Genomic DNA, 11,700 nt, shown 5'->3' on the forward strand with positions numbered 1-11,700 from the left:
AATCTTCATCAATGTAAAAACAAAAACTAACAATGCTCCTGAATGGAGAAAACCAGTCTCAGCTGGGGCTGAGCTTGCTGCTACCAGGTGGGACCATGACTGGAAGAGGACCAAGGTGCTGAGGAACACACAGACGTCTCATGTTTTGATGGAACATTGGTGTGGGTGTGAACTACACGTTTTCATTCAGTTGGCGAGAAGGAGTCACCCTGGTGTGTGTGCCCTGGTACATCTTTGTATGCTTGAGTTGTGTTAGAGCGTGTGGATTCCGTTCTCAGCTTGTATGGAGCGGTGGGAGTGCTCTTCTTTACAGTCTGAACCGTTTCCAGAGGGTTCAGCACGTGAGAGCTCTGATTGTACAAGCTGGAGGACATGAGTTCAAATCCCAAGCACTCCTGCAAAAAATGGAGCATGGCCAGCTCTGCAACCCCAAGGCTGTGGAGGTGGAAACCAGAGGGTCAGTGAGCTTGCCGTCCACCAACCTAGCTGCAGGTCCAGCAAGAGACTCAAGGGCAGAGAGCGATCTGTAAAGCCAGACACAGACAGCATCTTTCAGAAACCAGTGTACATATGCCTCCCACTACACACACACACACACACACACACACACACACACACACACACTTTAAAAAGCAATCTTAATTAATTTTTTAAAAAGTTTTATCCTAAGTTGAGCTTATTTCTCTGAGCCTAGTGTTAGGGACCATGTGCTGGCTACTTATTTTAGAGACATATTCTTTCTGGTTCCTGGTTCCATTTCTGAGCAAACTTGAATCTCTCATGGTAGGAGTAGCTGTCCTCTTCCACCCCACCCCTCCCAGAGAAGAAATCCAAGACTCCTCATTCCAAACTACCCTAAAAATAACTAAAAATGGGGGTACCCCTCCTGAGCACACACTGGGATCTCCTTGGTTGACAGCCCAGGTTGAACCAGCTTCACCCCATTTAAAGCAAGTGCCCTAGCCACCTTGGACTGGGCACCCACGCCCCTGACCCAGGCCCAGCAATGTCCCCACCCTGCCACACCCCTTACCTCATTACAGCCAGGCCCCCAAAGCCTTGGGCTCAAGCTCAGCCCCTCCCCCTCCTTATCTCTTTTTCTAACCTTTTGCAATTTTTTTCAAGTCTCATTTCCTGTATGGTTTTGCATTTTTCTCCCCCCCCCCCACCAGCCTATGACACACTTTCTCTCTGTCTCTTCTCTTTCTCTCTCTCTCTCTCCCAGTTCTCTCTCCTCTCTTTTGATTTCTCTGATCTCTGGACTCCTGGTGCCTGGCACCACGACGGGTCTCCAAGGCCCAGGAAGGGTGGCAGCCTCAGGCAGGTCAGGCGGGCTCTGGAGAGCGGAGCCCAGTGCTGAGGAAGTTGGAGACCAGCGTGGAGGAAGCACCCGGAGCCCGCGGAGCATGAGCACCCCAGGTAGGTGCGGCCCGGCTGGGGATGAGAGGGGGATGTGAAGGGGTGTGGGGACACCAGGCGCAAGCTGGCGGCAGCAGGGCAGGTGGTGCGGAGATGTGGTAAGGATTCCACTCTGTACTTCCCTCCCCGGCCTCTCTCCCTTCCCAACCCCCCCCCCCCCAAAGGTTTTGGACTTCACTTTGTAATTCTTGGGTCGCTAATTGCAAATGTGGGTTCCTTCCCTAGCTATCGCCAGAGAGGAAGGTAACAAATGGGGGCTCCTGGCCCACTAAATGGCCGGAAGTTTGCAGGGCACAGCCCAGCCTAACTCAAAGGGTCTTGAGAAGGTAGTCTTCCCTCCTTTCCAAAGAGAGGTACCAATATACATGTCTCCTGTGACATGTCTACTCAGGTACCAATGGCCTGCTGCGTAGAGCCTCCTCCTGATAAGGAGGTTGACTTATCTTCTGTCCCTTAGGGGTAATGAATACAGGAGAGAGTGATATATCACCCGGGATATATTTACGCTGTGGGGAGCAGACTGCTCAGAACCATTGCCTAAGCCTGGGCTTCCTCTCACTGTCTTAGCCAGAGGCCGGTAGCTCAGCCTTCATCTCTGGACAGCCAGGTTAATTTGTAGTTGAAAAAAAAATTTTTTTTTCTTGTGACATTTATGACTTTTCTGGAAGGTATGACCTAGTAGGAAGTGGGGGAGGGGTCCCTCACCCAACATTTATTTAGTAACTATGTATGCATAATGTGTCCTGGAAATCAGTGCATGTGAATTAGTGTACAGACAGGAATTGAACTTCCTGTTCTTCGCCCTCATGCCTTCCCTGAATCCCAGCCATCTGAATCCCAGTCATCTCCATCCCCGAGATGTCTGTGAAGAGGAAATAGATCTCTCTAGGCCTGTGATGAGCACTTCTGCCGTAAAGCCGGGGAACTTCAGCTGATGGGTATCACAGGGGAGTGGTCTGCACCGGTGCAGACTCTGTTAGGAATGTATCAGCAAAGCAGGCTGATGATGTCACACATGAAGATGTCACCCCCCACACCCACTCCATACCCACGCCCGGCCTCGGAGCCTGCACAAGAATGATCCTACCTGCTGCTAAAAAGAAAAATCACTATGGCAAATACCTGTATGTAAAACTTACAAGGTTGCCAGGCACTCTGAAAGCTGAAGTTGGAGGGCTGGGAACTCTAGGCTAGCCTGAGCTATACAGAGGAAGCCTAGACAGACAAAACTCTCATGAGGATGCCAATTTGATTTTATTTGAGTCAATCAATTAGTATTTTCTGGGCCGTTCTGTGCTTGACACTTGGGGGGTCTCAGGAAGAACGTGAGACATGAAGTTGCTTGCCCTGAGATGCCTACCTTGAAGGTAGTATGCTCTGATGACAGAGAACTCAGGGGAAGAGTGTGGAGACAGCTGCACTCCAGGGCTCAGCAAGGACCCCAGGCTGAGGTGAGATGGAACAGTAATGCTTGGGTTTCTCTCTCCACTTCCTGGTGCAGCTTTCCTGCAAGAGGTTTTCCTCCCACAGGACTGTGGATCTGTGTTTTGAGAATGACAGGAGATGGGATAATGCTCCACCACTGAGCCACACCCCAGCCCCTCACTGGGGAATGCTAGGCAGGGGCTCTACCACTGAGCCACACCCCAGCCCCTCACTGGGGGATTCTAGGCAGGGGCTCTACCACTGAGCCACACCCCCAGCTCCTCACTGGGGGATTCTAGGCAGGTACTCTACCACTGAGCCACACCCCAGCCCCTCACTGGGGGATTCTAGGCAGGGGCTCTACCACTGAGTCACACCCCCAGCCCCTCACTGGGGGATTCTAGGCAGGTACTCTACTACTGAACCACACCCCAGCCCCTCACTGGGGGATTCTAGGCAGGAGCTCTACCACTGAGCCACACCCCAGCCCCTCACTGGGGGATTCTAGGCAGGGGCTCCACCACTGAGCTGCTTTATCCCCAGCTTAAAGTCTCTGTCTCTGTCTGTCTCTGTCTACCTCTCTGTCTCTGTCTCTTTCTGTGTGTGTATGTGTGTGTGTTCCATCTACAGAGTCTTAGGTCTGTATGCTGCCTGCTGAGCTCTGTGTTGTCATTATCTATAGCGTCATAGTGCTTACCCTTGCTGTACACGGCATCCTCTGCAGCGGCAGTTCTCAGCCTGTGGATCGGGACTCTTCTGCGAGTTGAACAACTCTTTCACAGGGGTCACCTAAGACCTTCAGAAAGTAGATATTTACATTACGATTTGCAACAGTAGCAAGATTAAAGTTATGAAGTAGCAACAAAAATAATTTTAAGGTTGGGGGTCACCACAACATGAGGAGCTGTGTTAAAGGGTTGCAACATTAAGAAGGTTGAGAGCCAGTACTCATGGTACTTGGGGTGGTTATAAACGATGTCCTGGGGCTGAAGACATGTCTCAGTGGTTAAGAGCAAGTACTGCTCTTGAAGACATGCTAGAACTCATAACCTGTAAGCCCGGCTTCAGGAGATATGGTGCCCCCTTCTGGCCTCCATGGGCACTGCACTTACATGTGCATACCTACAAACAGACATATACGTTTATATGTTATTTAAAATATATTTAAAGGAAGCCAGGCAGTGGGGGTACATGCTTTTAGTGGTAGCACTCAGGAGGCAGATGGAGGTGAATGTCTGCATTTGAGGCCAATATGGTCTACAGAGTGAGTTCCAGGACAGCCAGGGCTACACATAGGAATGCTACCTTGAAAAGCAAACAGGAACTTTAAGGATAAATGCATGTATCACTCACTTCCTTGTCTGTTAACATCCAAGCCTCAGGCACGAATTCAAAGTTAAAGTTTAAGGGCAGACTTGGAGGCTCAGCACCACTGACTGCCCCCCTCCCCGCCGCCGTAGCACAGCTGAGTAGGCTTCTTTTCCCTGGCTGCCTCAGTTTCCCTATTTACAATCCCAGTCTTACAGGATGATTGTGAGGATTGAAAGACATCAGAGTGTAGCTCAGGAAATCTACCCTGGAGATAACTGGTCTCACTTGGCGCAGCTGCCTGGCTCAAGCATGCTGCAAAATACTTGGATTGGTGAAATCTGGGGACAAAAACAAAAGCAAAGCCAGCTTACAAAGAAGCCCCTCAAAAAATGCTTTCTGCTGAAGAAAATTGACAGGATTTTGTTGGGATTTCCTTGAAATGCTAGAGATTGAAGCCAGAGATGCATTCAAGTTAGACAATGGCTCTACCACTGAGCCACACCCCAGCCCCTCACTGGGGGATTCTAGGCAGGGGCTCTACCACTGAGCCACACCCAAGCCCCTCACTGGGGGATTCTAGGCAGGGGCTCTACCACTGAGCCACACCCCAGCCCCTCACTGGGGGATTCTAGGCAGGGGCTCTATCACTGAGCCACACCCCAACCCCTCACTGGGGGATTCTAGGCAGGGGCTCTACCACTGAGCCACACCCAAGCCCCTCACTGGGGGATTCTAGGCAGGGGCTCTACCACTGAGCCACACTCCAGCCCCTCACTGGGGGATTCTAGGCAGGGCTCTACCACTGAACCACACCCCAGCCCCTCACTGGGGGATTCTAGGCAGGGCTCTACCACTGAGCCACACCCCAGCCACTCACTGGGGGATTCTAGGCAGTTGTACTACCATAGAGAGCACATCCCTGGCCCCAAAGAAAAATTACAAGGAACAGGTCCTCAGGTTTCATCCTCTTTATCCAGCCAGACCATGTGGGAAGAGCATGGTTCTCACAAACCTCCTATAATGAACACACATCCCCACACCCTCCACTAAGGACCCTGCTGTCTGGCCCGGTGGTTTTAATGGGGTGACTGTTTTCAGAAAGGTAACCTTTCAGGCAGTGGTGATTTGCCCAAGGGCTCAGAGATTATAACGGTCACTCTCAGATTTGTGTAATGGGTGGCCGTGGCCCAACGCCAGGAGTAATAAAAGCTCACCACCAGGTCCTGCTGCCTGGCAATTGCTCCCTCTATCCGCCTTTGGCTCCTCATCCTGTTACTAGTACGTCTGCTGTACGGTAATACTGTGTCCCACACATCTATTCCTCACTAGATGATGCTCCTGACAGGTTGAGCAAGAGGAGGGCACGCAAGCTTCATTTCAACCCCTCCCCCACATGCTTTATGTGTTAGAACACCAATCTCCCTCCTGCCCCTGTCTCCCTGAGGAGTACACAGACACTGGAGTGAGAGTCAACCCCACCCTCCGGCTCTGCGTCCCACTCACACCTAGAGGGAATGAAGCCAGCACCTGCCGGAACTCTGGCTTTCTCTGGGCACTGCCACCCCTAGTATTGACCTCATCTTTAGGAAGCAAGATGCTTTACGAGAAAATCTACAGACTTGGAGCCAGATGACAAGGCTACTGTCCCAGTGTTGCCCCTATGGGTTGTGGGACCTCAGCAAAGTGCACATATAAAACAATACCATCCCAGAAGCCGAAGGCTTGTTGCTCTTGTAGAAGTTCAATTCTCAGCACCCACACGGTGGCTCACAAATGTCTCTCACTCCGGTTCCAAGGAACCTGACGTGTTCTCTGGTCTCTGGGGGCACTGGGGGCACACATGGTACATGCACATACACGAAAGTGAAACATTCATAAAGTAAAAATAAAGTGTGTGTTTAGACCCAGCACTTAGGTAGCAGAGGCAGGCAGATCTCTGAGTTTGAGGCTAGCCTAGAACTAGCTCCAAGACAGCCAGGGCCCTATCAAAACAAAACAAAACAAAACAAAAACAAAAACAAAAACAAAAACAAAAACAAAAAACCAACAAATCTTAAAGCAAAGGTTGCCCTCCCAACCTGGGGAGGTGGCTCGACAAAGCGTTTGCGTTGCCAGCGTGAGGACCGGAGCTCAGTCCCTGGCGCTGATGTGACAATTGGGCAGGTTGGCATGCAGCTTTAATCTCAGAGCTGGGGATTTGGAGACAGGAGGATGCCTATGTTTGTGGGCTCTCCTGTCTAGTTTAGTTGATGAGCTATAGGGGAGTGAGAGAGCGTATCCAGGGAAACAGCATTATTCCTAATAATGTTCAGATAGTCTTCTGGCTCCCATGTGAACTTAAAAAACAAAACAAATCAACACACACATACACACACTCACACACTCATCTTACACATTCACACATACACACTCACACACATACACACACTCACACACTCACACTCACACATATACACACTCACACATACACACTCACACACATACACACACTCACACACTCACACTCACACATATACACACACTCACACATACACACACTCACACATATACACACACTCACACATACACACACTCACACACTTATCTTATACATTCACACATACACACACTCACACACATACACACACTCACACACTCACTCACACATATACACACACTCACACATACACACACATACTCACACACACATACATACACACATACACACACTCACACATAAACACACACACTCACACACTCACACTCACACATACACACTCACACACACACTCACACATATACACACTCACACACACTCACACATATACACACACACACATACACACACTCACACATACTCACATATACACACACTCACACACATACACACACTCACACACTCACACATACACACATACTCACACACACATTCACATATACACACTCACACATACATACACACATACACACACTCACACATAAACACACACACACACACACACTGGTCCCTAAATGGACATGGCAGTGCAGGCGTATCATCCCAACTACTTAGAAGGCTGAGGTAGAAAGGGGAAGAAGGGGGAATGGCAAGTTCAAGTCCAACCAGAGCTACAGAGTGTGCTCAACCAATCTGGGCAACTTAGTGAGATCCTGTCTGTCTAAAGTTAAACATCAGAGGAAAAAAAAACCACGTAAAGGTATCATTCTAAAATTAACACAGTACCTTCATGTAAAGCAAATGTTCCCAGGCATCTGCTCTGAATGTTTCCCTTTGTTTTGATTATCATTAGGATAGGAGGCAGAATAAAACTGGAGTATAAAACAGTAGATAGGCCAAACAGTCCTTTCCTTCTTATATGAAGAACACTTATTAATCAATTAGCCACTGGGATCTGCTAACTTTATCCTGAAAGATCCAAACAAGAAATATTTTAGGGTGTGAGAGCTAGACGGTCCCTTTCAAAGTGACTCAACACTAGGCCACAGACAGAATGGGTGTGTGGGTGGCACAGGATGGACCTGGGAGGAACCCCACCTACCCCAGAATAAGAGAGTTCATGCAGAAAGTGCTAACGGACACAGACAAACAGAAAATGATCAGAGCCATGAAGACTTGGTCACAATGAATCCACACACAGACACACTCAGACACTCGGACACACACTCACAGGTGTGCAATAATACCGAAGGAGATAGCAGTTTGAACTGCTGGACTAGAAACATTCAAACCAGTCTGATGGAAAGAGATGAAGATAAGATAATGTTGGGGCACCGATAGAAGGAAAGATAGAAAGTTCAAGGCTAGCCTGAGCTTCATAGCAACTCCTTGCCTCAAAACTGGGTAAGAGGGTTGAAGAGAGGGCTGGCTCCTGCACAGACAGGAGGACCTAGGTCAGGGTCCCTAGCACTCACTTGAAAGCTGAGTGCTAGACTTTCTTAACCTGCCAGCACTTGTGGTCTCCCTTCTCCCTGGGGTCACTGGTCACCAGCCCATGAGGACAAAGGAAGCAGAGTCAACAAACAGGGTTTTGGAAGGCCCGCGGGTACAACAGAGATGATGACACTCCAGAGTCAGCTTCGGGGAGACAGATCTACTTTATTAGGGGTGAATCAAGGGTTATATAGTTTGGGGAAAGGGGGTAGGAATATCCAGGGTAGGCAAGTTCATTGGCTGAAGGCTAAGGCACTGAGATGCCTCATTAGCATGGGGAGGCATTCCAGAAATCTCAGATGCTTGCTGAATGGGTAATCTCACCAAGGCTACATGACATTCAAAGGTAGAAGGTATGGGGGTTTTGAGATCCTCAGACAAGCTCAGAGGAGGGGAAGCCCTGCTGGTAAGGGAAGTCCACCATTTTGCACTGAATTTAGGGCTTTCTTGTAATGTCAGACTTCGACCTTAGTTAGTAGGGTCCAACAAGCACTGGGTAGGGGGCATTGAGACAGGAGGACTTAACCAGTCTAGACTACCAGTGAGCTCCAGATTCAGTGAGAGACCCTGTCTCAAAACAACTGAGTAAGATCTGCAAAGTCAATGTCCGACCTCCACGTGCATGCCTGTGGGTAAACATACATACACACTCATGTGTGCACACACAAATTTGGGAAGAAAGAGAAAGGGCATGGGGAGAAGAGAGAGGAGTGGAGGAGAGGGGAGGGCTTTGTGAAACCTAATCATGGCAAATGGTGAGGAGACAAGCCTTACAGGATTAGATATGAATGAATAAACCCAACAGTTCAGGACATTGGCTTGTGAGATGTGTTTGCACAAGCATACGAAGATTTGCGCAGCTTATTGCCGGGTAGGGCCGGCCACACACTAGGTGCTGTGAGGGCACTGATGGGAACACAGTGGGCTTGTGAGGACCTTTCTTGGGACAGTCTGTGGTAGAAGACACTAAAACATAAGGAACTTGGGGATTGAAAATATTTATCTTAGAGCCTTTTGCCTCAAAGGTTTGTAGAGGTGTTTGTATACATGTGTGTCTGTGAGTTTACATGTATGTCTGTGTGTTTACATGTGTGTATACATTTGTGTCTGTGTGCATACACCTGCATCTATGTGGGTACATGTGGGTACATGTGTGTTTACATATGTGTGAATACATATATATTTATGTTTTTGTGTGTGAATGAGTATACATGTGCATGTATATACATGTGTATTCATGTGTGTGCGTGTGCACATGCATTCATATGAACATGTGTAAGTATGTATTCATGTGAATGCGTGGGTACACATGTGTGTATGTGTGCATATATGTGTGTGTGCATGAGTACACGTGTGTGTATGCTTATGGAGACCAGAGATCAACCTCAGGTATTGTTGCTCAGGAACCATCCACTCGGTTTTTGAGACAAGGTCTCACCAGCCTTTAGCTTGCCAATTAGGCTAGAATGGCTGGCCAGTGAACCCCAGGGAGCCTCCTGTCTCTATGCTAAGGCTAAAATTTCAAGCATGCACCACCAAGCCCATCTTTTATGTCTGTGCTGGGATTTGAACTTGGGTCTTTATGTTTGCATGGTTGACAGAGACACACCACCCCCAACCCCAGCCCTTACCTGAAACCTCTTTGAAAACTGTGAGTTTAGTTCTAGCTTTTTTGAAGATTCCAACTCACCAAAACATAACAGCATTTCCTTCAGGGCTGAGTATCCATTTCAACTCTGTCCCACCATGAGGGCAGTGTGAGCAACCCCAGGCTGTGGCCTCTGTCATGATTCAAAACTAATGCCCATCAGTGAAGAAAAACTTTATTTTACTTCATTTATTATTAGTATTGATTAGTAGTAACATGTATGGGTGTTTTGCCTGCATGTATGTCTGTGTACCACGTGCATGCCTGCTGCCCACAGAGAACATTGGATCCCCTGGGACTAGAATTACAGATGGCTGTAAGCAGCCACATAGGTGCAGGGAATTGGACCCTTGGCCAGAGCTTTTAACCACTGAGCCATCTTGCTAACCCCCACCTAGTTATCTATTTTGAGACAGAGAGTCTCATTATACAGCCCTGGCTAGCCTGGAACTTGCTTTGTAGACTAGGCTGGTCTCAAACTTCTGCATCTGCCTCTTGGTGGGACTAAAGGCATGTGCCACCACGCCTCACCTGGCACCATTTCTTGTCTTATAACATTGTGGTGTGTGTGTGTGAGTGTATGGGCATATGTATGTGCAAGTGTGAACATACGTGTGATGCTGGAAGAGGATGTCAAATGTCCTGCCCCATGACTATGCACCTACTTCCCATGAAAGATCTAAACCTGCAGCCAAACCAGCAGGTGGCAAGTCCCAGCAAGCCAACTGTCCCCAGACAGGCATGTGACCACACCCCGCTATGATGGGGGGCACTGTGGATTTGAAGTCATCAGTGCTCAGCAAACACTCTTACTGACTCGTCTCCCTAGGTCTGGATTCAATCTCATTAAGATAGAGCATACACTGTTCGATTCAGCCTTACCCATACAGCTTGGTTCTCTTGGACTGGATTGTATGGGGCCATTCCCCCACACCCTCTCCAGCCTCTCCCCTCCCCACCTTGTTCCCCAGCCTCTCCCCCTCCCCACCCCGTTCCCTGCCTCTCCCCTCCCCCACCTTGTTCCCCTAGATAGAGTTTCACTTCTATTTTCATGTCATTTCCACGCAGTGATTTTCGTGCAGCTAGAAGAGAATCTAGGACGAGAGAGATTTCCTGTATACACGTAGAGCCAATCAGATCTAGGCATGGGTCATCCATAGACCTCCAGGGTGTCTCTTACAAACCCTTCCAACAGCTGGCCCCAAGATATACTCTCCCCTAAGTTCCCTAAACCTTGGCTAGCCTGCCCGGACCTTCTCACAAACACAGCCATACAGGATTCTCTTGGTCTCCTGCCCCCTTTACTCAGGCAGGTCTGGGAAACTCCTCCGTGGGTCTGGCTAAGGCTTCCATAGCATACTGTAATTTTTCCCGTTCTACTATCAGTAAGCATTGGTGAAAGCTGTGTACTGGGCTGGGAATACAGCTCCGTGATAGTGTTTGCCTAGTCTGCCTGAGCCTCTAGTCTTAATTCTCAGCACTGACTACAAGGAAAATATGTACTTCGGTCACACAACTGGACTCAGCCAGGTTCAGTCCAATTTTGCTGGCAATGTCCGGGCCATCCAACTCTGAATCAGTAGGTACCTTCTCCGGTGGCTGTTTGAATGAATGTGGTTCCGATAGGCTCATATTTTGGCATGCTTAGTCCCCAATTGATGAGCTGTTTGGGAAGGATTAGAAAGTGTGGCCTTGTTAGAGAAAGTGTGCCACTAGGGGTAGGCTTTGAGATTTCAAAAGCCCACACTAGGTCCAGACTGGCTCTCTGCCTCTATCTTTTGAATCAGAGCGTGAGCTCTCAGCTACTGCTCCAGTACTATGCCTGCCTGCCATCATGTTTCCTACCCTGGTGATCATGGACACACCCTCTGGGTGATCATGGACACACCCTCTGGGTGATCATGGACACACCCTCTGGGTGATCATGGACACACCCTCTGGGTGATCATGGACACACCCTCTGGGTGATCATGGACACACCCTCTGG

At 48.9% G+C, this 11,700-nt stretch overlaps 1 protein-coding gene across 1 annotated transcript in view; it reads left to right on the top strand.

Moving 5' to 3' along the window:
- Window positions 1–1,189: 1,189 nt before the first annotated feature.
- The window catches only part of Card11 (caspase recruitment domain family member 11), a 135,400-nt gene continuing 124,889 nt past the window's right edge, over window positions 1,190–11,700 (top strand). The window contains exon 1 of the mRNA XM_028756136.1: window positions 1,190–1,419. The gene's annotated coding sequence lies outside the window, so the exon portion shown is untranslated. The remainder of the gene's footprint in view (window positions 1,420–11,700) is intronic.

Source organism: Grammomys surdaster, unplaced genomic scaffold (assembly GCF_004785775.1).
Source record: "Grammomys surdaster isolate TR1022 unplaced genomic scaffold, NIH_TR_1.0 126109, whole genome shotgun sequence".
NCBI lineage: Eukaryota > Metazoa > Chordata > Mammalia > Rodentia > Muridae > Grammomys > Grammomys surdaster.